Consider the following 16,656-nt stretch of genomic DNA (forward strand, 5'->3'; position numbering starts at 1 on the left):
AATCCCAACAGTTCCTAGATTTATCAAAAAGCTTTAAATCTACTTTATTCAATCATTTTGGTCTTCGAACTACCCAAAATCGGGTCATGGTCTATAGCGGAGCCTCCCAAAAGGATGTTTTATTTCAAAACGCTAATTTGAAAAGCTTTTTAAATTCTATATTTACAACGTTTTAGTCCCGAACTACCCTTAAATCGGGTCACGGTTCGTGTTGGGACTTTAAAACGAGGTTTTTATTTTAAATCAAAACCAAACTGTTTATTAAATACGAGACGTAAATTAAATAAATACGGAAAAATAAATAAATGTGATAAAATAACAAACTAGAAAAACTATATACTAAAATAAATAAATAAGTAAAATAAATAAGTAAATGAAATAAATAAAAACGAGTCTAGTCCTCGGATAATACCTCAAGATCGGTATTCACAGCTGATGTCGATTGATTCCACGAGTTATGATTTTTTGGTGTTTTTTGTGTTTTTTTGTAAAATATTTAACGTTTTGGAAGTTTTCAATTTTTAGGGAAAAAAATGTTTTTTCCTAAAAATCTACTTTCTTTCTCTAAAATAATTTTTTTTAGAAAGAGAAGCTCCCAAAAGACATCCTTCCTTCAATGCATGGGGATCCGTGCCTTTTATAGGCACGGATCCCGAGGTTGGGCGACGCCCAACTGGCGTTGGGCGCGCGCCCAACGTTGTCGGACGTGTGCCCAACACTCGTTGGGTGCACACCCAACGTTCGTTAGGTGCCGCCCAACGTTCGTTAGGCGTTCGCCCAATGGGAGTTGGGTGGCCGCCCAACGAGCGCCGGGTGTGCGTCAAATGCCCGATGGACGAGCGTTTGATGCGTCGAGCGCCGTGTCTGGCGTCCGTGGGACGCTCGCCTGCCAGGGGGCGCCATTAGTTGCCTGCTAACCGACACCCGACCTCCAGGGCCTTCTCGTGATTTTTATTTTTAAACTCATGGAATCAACCACTTTAGCCGTTTTTGGTAGGTTTTCATCATAGGTCTTCCGACTCGGTGTCTACACCAATCAACTCCGTTAAGTACTTTAGATCGTGATCTCTTTTTAAACCGATGTTAATTCTAATTGATTTAGAAACTATGGCCCGTAAGTGTCATGGCTTGTCAATTCCTACGGTTTCCGGGTTGTCAATCCCAGTGAGACAACATTTATATGAATCCTAATGGATTTCAGAGTTTGTAATCAACCTGCACAATAATCAATTATAAGTATCAAAGCGAGGAATTAATATTAACAAGTAGAATGGAAATGAAAATCGTAAATCATATATTGAAACTGTGAAGCAGAATACAACTAAATCTAGCACATAGAAAGAGTAGAAACTAGTTAACAAGGTAAAATAGAAGAAGAATCAGGCTTTAGAACTAGCTAACCGGACTCAAAATTGTGGCTTCGGATTCGAAGGTGGAACTTTCGAGCTTGGGGAAAAAGGATGGAATCATAACTTCAATGGGATGATGGAGGAATTTTGCTACAACCAAGCTCTCAAGGTGGAAGGCACTTTTATTGCATAAAATTTGAATGGCTAATTAGGTGCCAAGAACCCCTATTTATATATAAAAAAAAATTGAAGCTCGGGGAATCATCATAAATTACATTTATATTACATTCGTCCACTCAAGGATTGCTGAAATTGGGGACACATAACGTGTGGAAGGACGACATACCATGTTGACTGATTTTGGTGGTTGACTTGGATGAACTTTGTGTATTTAGGATTGCAATGATGTAACCCACACGACGTGTGGATTAGGTGACACATCGTGTGGGACCTTTGAGAAGTCTTTTCCTTAATTTGCACGATTTACATGGCATGTTGGCTAGGTGACACATCGTGTGAGGTTTTAAATAAGGGCATAGTTGACTTTGTTGACTGTCAATCTTCTCCTGAATTTCTGCAATCGACATGGCATGTCGACTAGGTGACACGCCCTGTGGGGTTTTAGACAAGGATACAGTTGACTTCGTTGATTATCAGTCTCCGTCGATCCTATCTCTTTTACTCCACACAACGTGTTGAACCTCTCGCACACTGTGTGGGATCTTGAAAGGATCATTTATTCCTTTCATATGACGTGTGGCATGCTCTTTTTGGTCCTTACATTCGGCCTTTCTTGTTTCCTTGCGCTTTTTGTGCATTTCTATAGCTTGTAAAATACGAACATTGAACCCAAGATTAATCAAATTATTTATTTATTTTTATTTACAATAAAGGGATTGAAAATGATCAAAATTAACAAAAAGTGCATAATATAATATTTTTATCGATTTATTGAAATACTCATGAATTTAAACACTAAAGTTAACTAATTTCTCAAGAATGAATAATAAATTACCCCAAAAGATAGGGATAAAATGTCTCTATCAACCTGCTCAGACTTAAAGTTTTACTTGTCCTCAAGTAAATATATTCGAAAGATGAAGGATGGAGAGATTGATAAACAACCCTCCTTGATTTAACTGGGTACAAGTTTCTAAAACCGAGATTTTATGAGGAGGCTTCCATCTTGAAATTTTATTGATTAATCTTAATAGGCAATATTGATAAAAGTTGATCATTCATGGAAAACTTTACTGCACCTTGCCGAAGGCACTTCACTCAATCACACAAAAATAATATTTGGGTGGGTGGGCGTTTGCTCTCTTCTTTATACTTACCCGAGATGACAGTGAGTTTGCATGTTTATCCGAATACCTTTGTTTTGCTACGATTGAAACAATATTAAAAACGATCCCGGATTGTGGTTGTAATGAGGTCAAGATATAAAGTGGGAGTTAGAGATTAATTGTGAGGTATAAGTTCAAGCACCAGTTTTTTATTTGCATCAATAATGTTGGCTATCTAGCTAGTCGAGAGGTGATGAACTTAAATTGCTCGAAAGAGCTTAAAAATGTTTGAAACTCTTCCATTTTTTCTTATTTATTTTGTTTATTAAAATGGCACAAAAAATATTTCAGGCGTCTTTATTGGCAGGGTTTTGTGCTTTTGCTAGTGGATTTTTGACTTTTTAGCGATTGATGCTGTCATTTGAAAACCTTATGATACTTAAACGAGGAAAAAGACGAGTTATGATGTTAATGGGAGTAAGAAAAAGGAAATTGGTTAATAGACTCAAAGTAGGTTTCCTAAGGATTATGAAAAACAAGAAAATAAAATGTTTAAGAAAGATTAGCCTAATACGGGTTCATTTTACCATCTATTATTTTTATACCAAAACATATAGATTTTTAACATCGTATTTGATGAAAAAAATATGACTCGAGTCAAGTAAAAACTCTCGAAGGTTATGAAAAAGATTAGAGTTTATATGTACGCTTTTAGCTCAAAAATTCCTCTCAATCATTTCTGGTTATTTTGTGCTTTTGGGCTTCCCATTTCAAAAGTTCAAACATTCTTTCATTATTGCATTTTTAAGCTTAACTAATAAAAGGACTTGTGAATTTGAAAGTGTTTAATCCACTTGTGTTAGGTTCGAATTTTTACCTACCATAAACTACTTAGTTTCGAAAACGAGACTTTAAATTTTTCGATTGGTTCGATCCTTCGTATCGAATTATTTATTTTGGAGGATAAATAACAGAATTTAAATTTTGGACGAGGTTGGCATTTAATCCCGAATTCAGTATTGAGCCCTTTCGTTATTATTAGTGTTTCTTTATTTTTAAAGTTCACACGGCGTGTTAGAAATGGACATGTTGTGTGGAATGGATATTTTCTTATTTTTAAGCATTTTATTTATTGCTTCATGCAGCATATGCAGAACTCCACACACCATGTGGCCTAAGAAATAGAGTTTCTATTTCTCAGAAGCTAGTTTACACAACGTGTGGGTAACTCCACATGTCGTGTCAACTAGCATCACACTCTAACTATTTAATGGACAAAAACATAAATACGAAAAGCATATTGTATATATTTATAGAATGCAAATGGAAACATAAAAATTGAATATACTAAAACACGTTAAAAAGAACACACACGCACAACAAAATGCAAGGGTGTCGCTACCCCTCCGCATGAGAAAAATGTACTAAATTCTAAAAAGTACATAAACTAAAAAATGAAAGCAAATAAAAGAGGGTAGAACATTCCCTAGTTATCTGGTGGAGGCGGAGGCCAAGGGAAGTTGTATTGATTGTAATACATTTAGACGAAGTAATTGAAATTCGCATATTGCTCGTTGGCGAGCTTTTACCCCTGAAGTCTTTCCTCTTACCCCCAGATTAATGTCTCTTGGGCTTGAAGCAAATTATCCATCCTTGCTTGATTATCTTGGGCAATGACCAAAGTTTGGGTTTGGGCCAGCTCTAAGTCGGCCATGCATTTGCGTGAAGTCTAGGTTATCAACTGACGCCCGGCTCTTCCATCTCTTCATCCTTAGCATGGGCCCATCCGGATCCTTATCCTTATTCAGGAGCGGGTCATGAAGGGTCACCTTCCGTTTGGTTCATAATTCCCTTAAGATGGGATGTCGCGAACACCCTCAGTTTTAACACCGTGAGACGTGCAAAATAGTCAACCCTCACCTTTTCTCGAGTGATGATGGTGATAATATGGCCAAACTTGAGTGCCTGGCACTTCTTCTTATTCATGCACCTGAGAGAGTCCTCCATGATACTTGTTGCATCAGTGCCAAATCCATTCTCCATACAATAAATTAAGAATAGTTTGGATTTGTTGATCTGATTGGTCTCAGCCTTACCCGTGAAGACAATTTGTGTAGGAGGTTGAGCACCGGATTTTTTTTATCAAACACGTCTGGAGATTGGAAATTTTGATTGTGAAGATTTATCTCATATTCAGTCGAAAGATGTCTGGAATTCTGTAAAAGCTTAAATGGGGTTAAATACTTTCAATGGACGAGTGAATGTCAGGAATCATTTGAAGAACTGAAGCACTTCATATCTAGTCCTCCTCTATTATGCAGACTAGTAACACACGAGCCCCTATTCCTTTATATCAGCGTAGTAGACGAGTTCATTGGAACAGTCCTGGTTTGGGAAGACGAGGAGAACAATTCCCAGTATACTATGTCAGTAGAGTACTCAGGGATGCAAAAACATGTTATCCCAGATTGGAAAAGATGGCCTTCGCTGTGGTAATCACAACTTCTGTACATCATTAAGTTTTTTGGGTGGCTCCATATTGATTATCGTCTGAATTTGTTAGTGTTGGCTTCGATGCCTCTCTATGAGATTATGAATCCCAAGAATTTACCAGATTATACCCCAAAGGTTCACTTATCTGGATTAAGCTTTAGGTTATACATCTTGAGGGTGTGGTAGATCAACTGAAGGTGTTTAGAATATTCCTCCTTCATCCGAATTTTGATGATCATATCATCAACATTCATCTCTATCTTGTCACTGATAAGATCTTTAAAATTTTCATTTATGACCCTCTAGTAGGTTTCTCTTGCATTCTTCAGACCGAAGGGTATTACATTATAACAGTATGTACCGCCGTGGTAGATGAAGTTGGTTTTTTCCTTATCTTCGGGATTCATGGGGATCTAGTGATACCCTTGAGCCACATCTCTTAAGGAGTAAATTGCATAGCCAACCGTGGAATCGATGAGCGTATTGATACACGACAAGGGTTGTGAATCCTTTGGAGTGGATTTGTTTAGGTTAGTAAAGTCTACACAAAGCCGACACTTCCTATTAGTTTTTTTTACTATCACCATATTGGCTCTCCATTTGGGATATTGGATTGGCTCAATGTGGCCACAATCCAACAACTTATGTACCTCTACACTAATCATTTTTTGTCATTTCAGTCCATGGTTTCTTCCTTTCTATAGATTTATCTATGTTGAGAGACTGCATCATGACTTGTGGTGAAATGCATGTGATGTCTGGTGGGCACAAGTGAAGATGTCGATATTGTCTTTCAGACATTTAGTAATGTCTGCCTTGATGGGCTTGGCTAAACTTTTGGCCATCTAAACTCGCTTACCTTCAGCTAGCCATACCGTTTCCAGGGAGCCTACAGGCTTGATTTTTTCTCTTTCCTCCTCCCATTTATCTTTGACTAGTGGCCTTGATAAGTGTCCAATTCAACGTTCAAATGTCCACTTTAATGCTAGGTTATTTAATTAATTTGGTGTTGTTTTGGGTATTATTGCTTGTTTTGGTTTGATTTGCCTTCACAGGACTCAAATGATTAAAAGGAGCAAAATTAGACTTAATTGAAGAAACTTTGGACCAGAAAGGAATTTGGAGCTGAATAAAAGGAGCTGAAATGAAAATGGAGTTAGTCTTGCCCAAGACTAAGGACCTCCGAATCTGCTGATGTTCAGATTGACCAGGACTCTCCCTTATTCTATCAAGAATGAACCTGGACAGTTGGGAATGACTAAGCATGCACGAAATTAGGAGATATGATATGACAGATTAGAAAAGATATTGATTGTATTTTTAAAACAAAATTATCTTTTTGTTAGCTAACTTTTAGGAGAGGCTTTTCTTTATAAAAAGCATGATTTACGTTCTTAAAATAGGTTCTTTTTAGGCTTTATTTCCTCAGTATCATTTTTGTTCTCTTTTTGAAACAGAAACATGTGTTCTTCCATGGCTATTCGTAGCTAAACTTCTATATTCGGTTAAGGGTTAATCCAAAGGAGGTTTTTCTTCATTATCGTGAGATTGTTGTGCTTTAATTATTCTTATTAATCTACCGTTTATTTGTTCATTGCATTTAGGGATTTATTCTCGATTGATTATTCAATCTTCGAATGATAACTGCAGGTCGTTCTTTGAATTGGATTGTCATACGGCTGAATTGGTAAAGTTAGAGTTTTACCTAAATGAACCAATCATAGTAGCAATCGATAATATAAATTGAGTTAGTTTTGTATTTGAAAGAATAGATTCAGATTTGACAACCTGAGATTGTCTTTCATGTGACATTAATACAAAATTAATTAGGTTTATTTGAGTCGAATGAACAAGTAATTTAGTTTCTGAATCGTCTACGCTGAGTGTCGGTTGGCTAAGGTCGGGTTTTTCTAATTCATCAGGCTGTCAATAGATTAAATCTTGACCGCTAAGGCAGGATTATTTATTGATTAGGAACTGGTTATATGCGCGTGCTTGACCAGTCTAATATTAAGGAAGAATACTCCAAACCGATCTGGTATGTGTATAAGAGTCTATTTTATCTGTCTGTGATCGATACTGAGTGAATTACCTACCTGCGAACCCCCTTGATCGGATTTCTCCAAAACGTTGTTTACAAATCATATTTACTCTTGCTAATGTTATTTTATTTGAAATTCTCAATTGGTTAAATCTCACAAATCAAAACCCCCTGTTTATTTGCTTTGTTTATTTATCAAGTCATTATTGTTTTGAGTCAGTAATATTCCCTTGGGTTCGACCTTTGCTTACCCTTGTTACAAATCCATATTTCGGTCAAGTAAAGTATTAATTATTTTTGGTGGATTCGACACCCATCAAATTTTGGCGCCGTTGCCGGGGAATATTCTAACTTGATTTAAAGCAATTTATGACCAGGTCTGAAAATTTGGAACAACTTCTTTTTGAATCAGAAATAGAAAAAACAGCAAGGAAACTTCGAAAAGAAGCAAAGCTGCAGAAACTTCAAGGTGTTGAAACTTCAAGTTCTAGTGAAGAAGAAGAAATTTTCAGTGAAGAAAGTGAACAATCTGAAGAGGAGACGATGGCAGCCAGAACTTTAAGACAACTTCATGCACCTCAGGCTGATCAACAGCCCTTATGCGTCACATACCCAGTCCTAAATGCGGCTTTTGAACTTAAATCGGGACTGATTCATTATTTGCCTAAGTTTCATGGAGTGGAAAGTGAAAATCCACATAATCATCTCAAAGAATTTCACGCGGTCTGCTCAGGTATGAGTCCACAAGGAATAACCGAGGAACAAGTGAAATTAAGAGCTTTTCCCTTTTCTTTGCAGGATGCGGCTAAAGACTGGTTTCTCAACCTGCCCTCTGGATCCATCACAACATGGATGGGTATGGCACAAGCATTCCTAGAAAAGTATTTTCCAGCTTCTCGAGCAGCAATGATTCGAAGGGAGATTAGCGGAATAAAACAAAAAGATATTGAGACACTTCATGACTATTGGGAGAGGTTCAAAAGGCTATGTGCAAGCTGTCCCCAACATGGGATAACTGAACATTCTCTTATTCAATATTTTTATGAGGGAATGTTAGGCATGGAAAGAAAGATGATAGATGCTGCTAGTGGGGGAAGCCTTATTGATAAAACACCAAATGCGGCTAAAGATTTGATCAAAAGTATGGCAGAAACTTCCCAACAATTTGGGAAGCAGCAAGATGGTCCAAGGAAATCTTATGAGGTAAGTACTTCTTCCATTGAAGAAAAAATAAATGCTTTGACATCTCTTGTGCAAAATTTTGTTGTAAGGAAGATAGCTCAAGTTAAGACATGCGAGATCTGTACAGTTACTGGACATGCCACTGACGAATGTCCCATATTGCACGAAGGCACACCAGAACAGATCAACTATGTCCTTGGATATCAGGGACAGCCCCCACGGAAGTATGATCCATACCTCAGCTACAAGCAGCAAAATAATGTGCTTCAACCGAATATTCCCCAACAGTATCAACAAAGACCTCAACAATATAGACATGTTCAAACAGATCCAAATTCAGGTATGATGTCAAATTCCAATGATCAGTTTGTTATGTCTAACCTGTTGAAATTCCAGGAAGAACAAGGCAAGATCAATGCCAATTTTCAAGCCAAGTTCCAAAATTTAGAGAAGCAAATGAGTCAGATAGCGACCACTCTGAGTGCAATACAGTCCCAGGGGAAGTTACCTTCAAAAACTGATCTGAGACAGAATGTGAGTGCAATTTCGCTTCGCAGTGGAAAAGAATTAGTCTTGCCCAAGACTAAGTCTATTTCCGAATCAGAACAGTCTGTGTCAGAGAAATCTACAAGCAAAGATCAGGTATATGAAAATGAGATAGAAGGTTCAGCTGGTAAGTCATCTGGAGAAAAAGCCACAAATCAAGACACACCTTTGGTAATTAGACCACCTTTCCCTAGTCGTTTAGCCAAATCAAAGAAAGAAAAGGAGGAGAAAGACATATTTGAGACGTTCCGCAAGGTTGAGGTAAATATTCCATTGCTTGATGTTATTAGACAAATCCCTCGATATGCTAAATTCCTCAAAGAATTGTGTGCTAATAAGATTAAAAAAATTGGGTATGAAAAGATAACAATGTGCGAGAATGTATATGTTGCCCTACAAGGAAAAATGCCCCAAAAGTGCAAGGACAGAGGTATGTTTGCTATTTCCTGCCAAATCGGAAATACTAGTATTAAAAGAGCAATGTGTGATCTAGGAGCGTCAATTAATGTCATGCCTAAATCAATTTATTCATCTTTAAATGCTGGACCTCTTGAGAAAACGGGAGTAGTGCTTCAACTTGCTAACCGATCTATTATTTACCCTGAAGGGTTGTTGGAAGATGTTTTGGTGCAGGTTGATGGTTTAATTTTTCCAGCTGATTTCTATGTCGTAGACATGGAAGATGAAGATCGCTCTTCGGATTCATCGGGAATCCTGTTAGGTAGACCATTCCTAACAACTGCCCGGACAAAAATCGATGTCCACAAAGGAACAATGACTATGGAGTTTGATGGTAAAATTGTTCAATTTGATGTTTATAAGGCCATAGAAATTCCTAATGAAGTGTCTTCTGTTTGTGGCATAGATATTATTGAACCCATAACACGACATGATTCTGAGTTTTATAGGGAAGATGAATTACAGGTGGTTGTTGAAAAGAGCATCGAAATTGAAAGTGTTAGGAAGCCACAAGTACATGAGCTTGAAGAGTTGAAAAATGAAGCTTCCGAAAGCTCGAGAATCAATAAACTGAAGACCAAGAAATTTCATGATGACATAATTGTCCAGAAACAATTTCAAATAGGACAGAAGGTATTACTACACCATTATCGATTGAGATTGTTTTTCAGGAAATTAAAGTCCAAATGGGTAGGACCTTTCATGGTCATGAAGATTTACCCTCAAGGTGCTGTAGAAATTAAGAGCCTGGAGAATGGGAAAGTGCAAAAAGTAAATGGCCACAGACTCAAGCCAGTTTACAAGAATTTCCCAATTGGAGTCTCTGGAGAACTTCAATATCTTGACCCAGGAGACTAGCTTTAGAGTTCAAGAGTGTCTAGCCAAAGACGTTAACTAGCGGCGTTATTGGGAGGCAGCCCAAGTTGGTCTTGCTCAAGACCCAAGTTATCCTTTATTTTTAGTTTGTTTTATTTTGTTTTATTTTGTTTTATTTTGTTCTCAGCCGTTTCAGACCTATCTCACCAAGGTAGTGCCACCGTTAACTTCGACGTCGACAACCTCATTCTCCTCTGAAATCCTCCTCAAAATAGGGCAGTAAGCACACTTTTATTAATTCATTTTTCTCTTATCTGCTGCCCTTCTCCCCTGATTGTTTGAATTCCGCATTGAGGACAATGCGAGGAGAAAAGTGGGGGAGGGATCTTTGCTATAGAAGTGTTTGATTTCATGGTTAATTGGCTGCTTGTGATGGTTAATTTGTTGAAGGGCTTCTGACTGTTTTGAAAATTTACTGCTGCTGATATTTCCTTATTTTATTGCTGCAATTTTTTGGGTTTAATTTCATGGAATATGTGCTAAATTAGTGTGAGGTGTCCACCTCAAGTGAAAAAAAAATCGGAAAATATGCTCAAGTCTAGTGTGGGGTGTCCACCCTTTGTTTTGTCCCTAGAAATAACAATGCTAGCTCTCAGTTTTGCACTCGGTTGAAACTAGGTTGCCAACTTAGTATTGAAACCCCTAAGTCTTGTTTTGAGTAAAGCTGTCGATTTCAAAAGGTAAGGGTTGCACAATTGTCTTGAGCATGCATATGAACCACTTGATTAATTTCCCATTACATGACAGACGTTTTGAATGAAACAACACCAATTTACCCCAATTTTTGGAAAAATTTTGAGCCTAAATGCAAGAACAAAAACATTACACTTTATTCTATTCTTTCTGAGAGTTATCCAATTCTAGTTTGGAATTCTAGAACTTGCCATGTTATGCATTTCGAGACCACACTGGTGTATTCAAGCATTAAAAATGATAAGGGCAGTAGGTTTCTTTTCTTAGCCATTTCAAATAAAATTTGAACCCTTAGTCTTGCTCAAGACTAACAAAAATAACAGTACCAGCCCTTAGTTAGCCACATTTGAGCCTTTTTCCATTCTTGACGCACCTTTGTTCGAGTCCCTTGGCCAAGGACGTTCTAGCCATCAGAGTCTGTACATTCTCTCACTTATTTATGTGTTTAGTTGCTGTTTTAAGCAATTCCTTCAAATTAACCACAAATTCATCAAAGTATAAGGATTTAGCATAAATCATTTAGTTATAAGTGGTTGTGCTTCAAAAGGTGTCTAAATGGGCATTAGCTTGAAAAGCAGTAGCTTTCTTATTCTAGCTTGAAGTATTATCTTTAGTAAAAAAAAAAAAAGCCTCAAAGAAAAAAAAAGGGAAAAAGAAAAAATCAGAGGCAGGAAAAAAAAAGAAAAAAAAAAGCAAAAAGAACAAAATAAATTTTTGTTTAGTTTGTTCATTTCAGTTTGTTTATAGTTGATTAAGTCTGTCTCATTCATTCATTCTGAAGTCTGAGAATTGTAAGTAATTTGTATATAATTGTGTTTTGGTTTTCATTTTTGGCCATTTCCATTTTCATCAATTACCCTTCTCCTTCATTTCCTTTCCAAACCTTACCCCCAGCCAACGTTACACCCTGTTTTAAGTCCCTTTGATTTAGTGTCTTGAATTCATACTAAGTGGTGGAGATTTGATATATTGGCAAGCTTATGGTAATTTCATTCTAGGTTGCGACTTGAGTGATTTCTTGAAATTAATTATAGCCCAAACACTTGAGTGCAATGAGTGGCTTCCGTGAGGGTGTTGTTGATTTTAATTCATACCTTATGTACATGGTCAAAAGCTTAATTATTGAGATTCTTCAAGTAGTTACATTGTGTGTTTAAACATGAATAATATCTTGGCTTTGAGAATTGATGGCTGATAATCTTCACATTATGAGGGGGGATTGGGAAAGGTTGGTTAACACGAAATCATAAGAGTAAAGAGCTGTTGACATGATCTAATATGCTTAGGGACAAGCATTGGGTAAGTGTGGGGTATTTGATAAGTGTCCAATTCAACGTTCAAATGTCCACTTTAATGCTAGGTTATTTAATTAATTTGGTGTTATTTTGGGTATTATTGCTTGTTTTGGTTTGATTTGCCTTCACAAGACTCAAATGATTAAAAGGAGCAGAATTGGACTTAATTGAAGAAACTTTGGACCAGAAAGGAATTTGGAGCTGAATAAAAGGAGCTGAAACGAAAATGGAGTTAGTCTTGCCCAAGACTAAGGACCTCCGAATCTGCTGATGTTCAGATTGACCAGGATTCTCCCTTATTCTATCAAGAATGAACCTGGACAGTTGGGAATGACTAAGCATGCACGAAATTAGGAGATATGATATGACAGATTAGAAAAGATATTGATTGTATTTTTAAAACAAAATTATCTTTTTGTTAGCTAACTTTTAGGAGAGGCTTTTCTTTATAAAAAGCCCGATTTACGTTCTTAAAATAGGTTCTTTTTAGGCTTTATTTCCTCAGTATCATTTTTGTTCTCTTTTTGAAACAGAAACATGTGTTCTTCCATGGCTATTCGTAGCTAAACTTCTATATTCGGTTAAGGGTTAATCTAAAGGAGGTTTTTCTTCATTATCGTGAGATTGTTGTGCTTTAATTATTCTTATTAATCTACCGTTTATTTGTTCATTGCATTTACGGATTTATTCTCGATTGATTATTCAATCTTCGAATGATAACTGCAGGTCGTTCTTTGAATTGGATTGTCATACGGCTGAATTGGTAAAGTTAGAGTTTTACCTAAATGAACCAATCATAGTAGCAATCGATAATATAAATTGAGTTAGTTTTGTATTTGAAAGAATAGATTCAGATTTGACAACCTGAGATTGTCTTTCATGTGACATTAATACAAAATTAATTAGGTTTATTTGAGTCGAATGAACAAGTAATTTAGTTTCTGAATCGTCTACGCTGAGTGTCGGTTGGCTAAGGTCGGGTTTTTCTAATTCATCAGGTTGTCAATAGATTAAATCTTGACCGCTAAGGCAGGATTATTTATTGATTAGGAACTGGTTATATGCGCGTGCTTGACCAGTTTAATATTAAGGAAGAATACTCCAAACCGATCTGGTATGTGTATAAGAGTCTATTTTATCTGTCTGTGATCGATACTGAGTGAATTACCTACCTGCGAACCCCCTTGATCGGATTTCTCCAAAACGTTGTTTACAAATCATATTTACTCTTGCTAATGTTATTTTATTTGAAATTCTCAATTGGTTAAATCTCACAAATCAAAACCCCCTGTTTATTTGCTTTATTTATTTATCAAGTCATTATTGTTTTGAGTCAGTAATATTCCCTTGGGTTCGACCTTTGCTTACCCTTGTTACAAATCCATATTTCGGTCAAGTAAAGTATTAATTATTTTTGGTGGATTCGACACCCATCAAATTTTGGCGCCGTTGCCGGGGAATATTCTAACTTGATTTAAAGCAATTTATGACCAGGTCTAAAAATTTGGAACAACTTCTTTTTGAATCAGAAATAGAAAAAACAGCAAGGAAACTCCGAAAAGAAGCAAAGATGCAGAAACTTCAAGGTGTTGAAACTTCAAGTTCTAGTGAAGAAGAAGAAATTTTCAGTGAAGAAAGTGAACAATCTGAAGAGGAGACGATGGCAGCCAGAACTTTAAGACAACTTCATGCACCTCAGGCTGATCAACAGCCCTTATGCGTCACATACCCAGTCCTAAATGCGGCTTTTGAACTTAAATCAGGACTGATTCATTATTTGCCTAAGTTTCATGGAGTGGAAAGTGAAAATCCACATAATCATCTCAAAGAATTTCACGCGGTCTGCTCAGGTATGAGTCCACAAGGAATAACCGAGGAACAAGTGAAATTAAGGCTCCAACCAAACTGATGGAATGGGTCTTCCCACTATGACATTGTATAGAATAGTGGTGTCTACCATAAGAAATTTTATGGTGCTACTCCATTTAGGTTTGGAATCCCCTATTTCTATGTCTAGATGGATGTTGCTCCCTACGGTATGTCCGTTGATCCCTACCAAAAGAGTTGTATGGTAGTTAATTTATCTGCCCTAATGTCCAGGCTTTCGAAGACTTTGCGAGTGATAATTATTGGTCCCTTGTGAGATAGAATCTAGTTCTAAAGGGGGTGAATGGAACTATTAATAAATTAAGGCTTTATAAAATTTTCTCATAATTAATTCAATAGCACAAGGCTGCTCGGAATCAAAGGCAAACTTCGTTTGTTATATTCAACAGAAACAAAGCTTGATTTTGCTTCTGAATGTTAAACACTAGGCCACGCAACTGGGATAGCCTCTGCATGACTTGATTAGATATACTATTGATTGCAATAGTCAGAAGTGCAAGTTATATCATTTTAAGCACTGAAGCAAGCAATGTAAATATATCAGAAGGAAAGTGTTAGAGAAATTGTTATATAGTGATTTATACTGGTTCGACATTCTGCCTACATCCAGTCCCTAGAGTACCTTCCTCTGAGTTTTAATCCACTAGTGAACTCTTTCCAATAGGTAGAGAACAAACCCTTACAATAGATACAGAGGCTCTGTAAAGTACCTTCCTTTACACTTAACACTCAGCTATCTATCTTCCTCTTTTGTTGTTTACTTATAACCGAAGCAAACAAAAGAGCTTCTGAACTTTTCTAAGTTATTGATAGTTTTTGTTCTAACTCGGAACACTATGAATGAACTTAGAAATATTACACAAATGAATAAAATGAGTGTGTATAGATTTTTGCTTTTCTTTTTGGAACTTCGATAATAATTCTCTCTTGAATTTAACGTTGATGATCAAGTCCAAATGAAGCAATTGATGTGGCTTTTATAGTGACACTTTGAGGCTGATTATTTCGAATTTCAAAATAACCGTTGGAGGGAAATGGCTATTCTGTCCCTTTCATCCTCAGTAGCCATTGTCTTTAGCCAATGGTTGTTCATCCCTTTTTCGTTCTTTCTTTGAAATGCCACGCTTCTAAATCTTGACAGAGGTAGACTATTGTCTAACCAAATGAGGCAAAGATTCCAAGTTGACTAGGGGATAAGTCGTCTAGAGCTTTTGCTTCTTTTCTTATTTGGTGATGCATTGTTAGTTGAACAGAGTCAGTGTTTGATCTTGTCTCTTGTGCATTGATCTTCTTTCTTCCGAAATGATTCTTTATTTAGGCATGGCTTTGAGCTTCTGGATCCTTCTTGCTATTGGGTTGAAGTTGATCCTTCGGCCTTTGGTCCATTCTTAAGGCCTTTACTTATTTCTTTCATACTTACACTTTAATTAAACAAACACATTAGTCCAAATAAATCAACATTTAATTTTAATGTGTTTTTAATTATGGGAATATTAATTTCATTAAATATTTTTGTCATAATCAAAATTAGTGTGGAAATTGTGTTTCAACAATAATGTTGTGGGAGCTATCGGTGTCTACAAAAACCCTTCAAACTTTGAAACCTACAATCAGCGTCTCTATCACTAAGGAATCACCATGCCATTCTTCTAGTTTATATTTTATGTTGCCGAAGTAAATATTAGATGGTTGCTCCTTCCTTCTTTCTATGGAAGCCTTTTCTTCCCTCTTTTGTCTGGTTTGTGGGCCTCCGATGATTATGTTGATCACCATCTAGGAGTACGACATTCCGATTTTTTCTTCTTTTCTTTCTTAGATTCTTCCCCATACTTTTTGAGAAATTGATCAAGCTTGCCACTTTTGGCCATCTTTTCTAATTCTATGATCAGCTGCCTGCAATCTTGGGTTTCGTGGCCTTGAATTTTATGGAAATGACAGTACTTCCCATTGCTTCAGCCCTTTTTGAGTTTAGGTGGATACTCGATCCGTATCTTATTGTCCTCCACCAAGAAGAGCATCTCTTTCCTAGGAGTGTTGAAGGTGACCTGAGGCTTGTCCCTTTGCTCTCGAGGCTTCTGAGAATTTCTGCCCCTTCAATCTCACACTTTCTGTCCATTCCTTCCTTTTCCCTAAATCACGTACGAGATTCTTGAAATCTCTATAGTGACAACGAAGGCATTTAGCACATTTAACATGTTTAATTCTCCAAACGACGCATCCTTTCATCCGGATAGAGGTAACTCTTTACCAACGGACACGTCTCTTCAGCCCACCCTTTGGATAATTATAAATAGAGGAGGAATTCAGAATTCAATATTGGTTGTTTTTAGGTACACAAATTAATCAATTGTTTACAGCCGGTCCCAAGCCCGGACAAAGGAGGAGGGTTGCGGTAAGTTTGTGGCGGCCATCATAAAACTTAGCCACATCTTATGACATGAACCATAATATGAATATCGTGGGGGAGTTCCCTACTCAGCGACGTGATAGGGATGTTTCGCCCCTATCTTTTAGCGTGGTTTACGGCTTAATTTAGGACCAAATAAATA

Source organism: Euphorbia lathyris, chromosome 7 (genome assembly GCF_963576675.1).
Source record: "Euphorbia lathyris chromosome 7, ddEupLath1.1, whole genome shotgun sequence".
NCBI classification, from domain to species: Eukaryota; Viridiplantae; Streptophyta; class Magnoliopsida; order Malpighiales; family Euphorbiaceae; genus Euphorbia; species Euphorbia lathyris.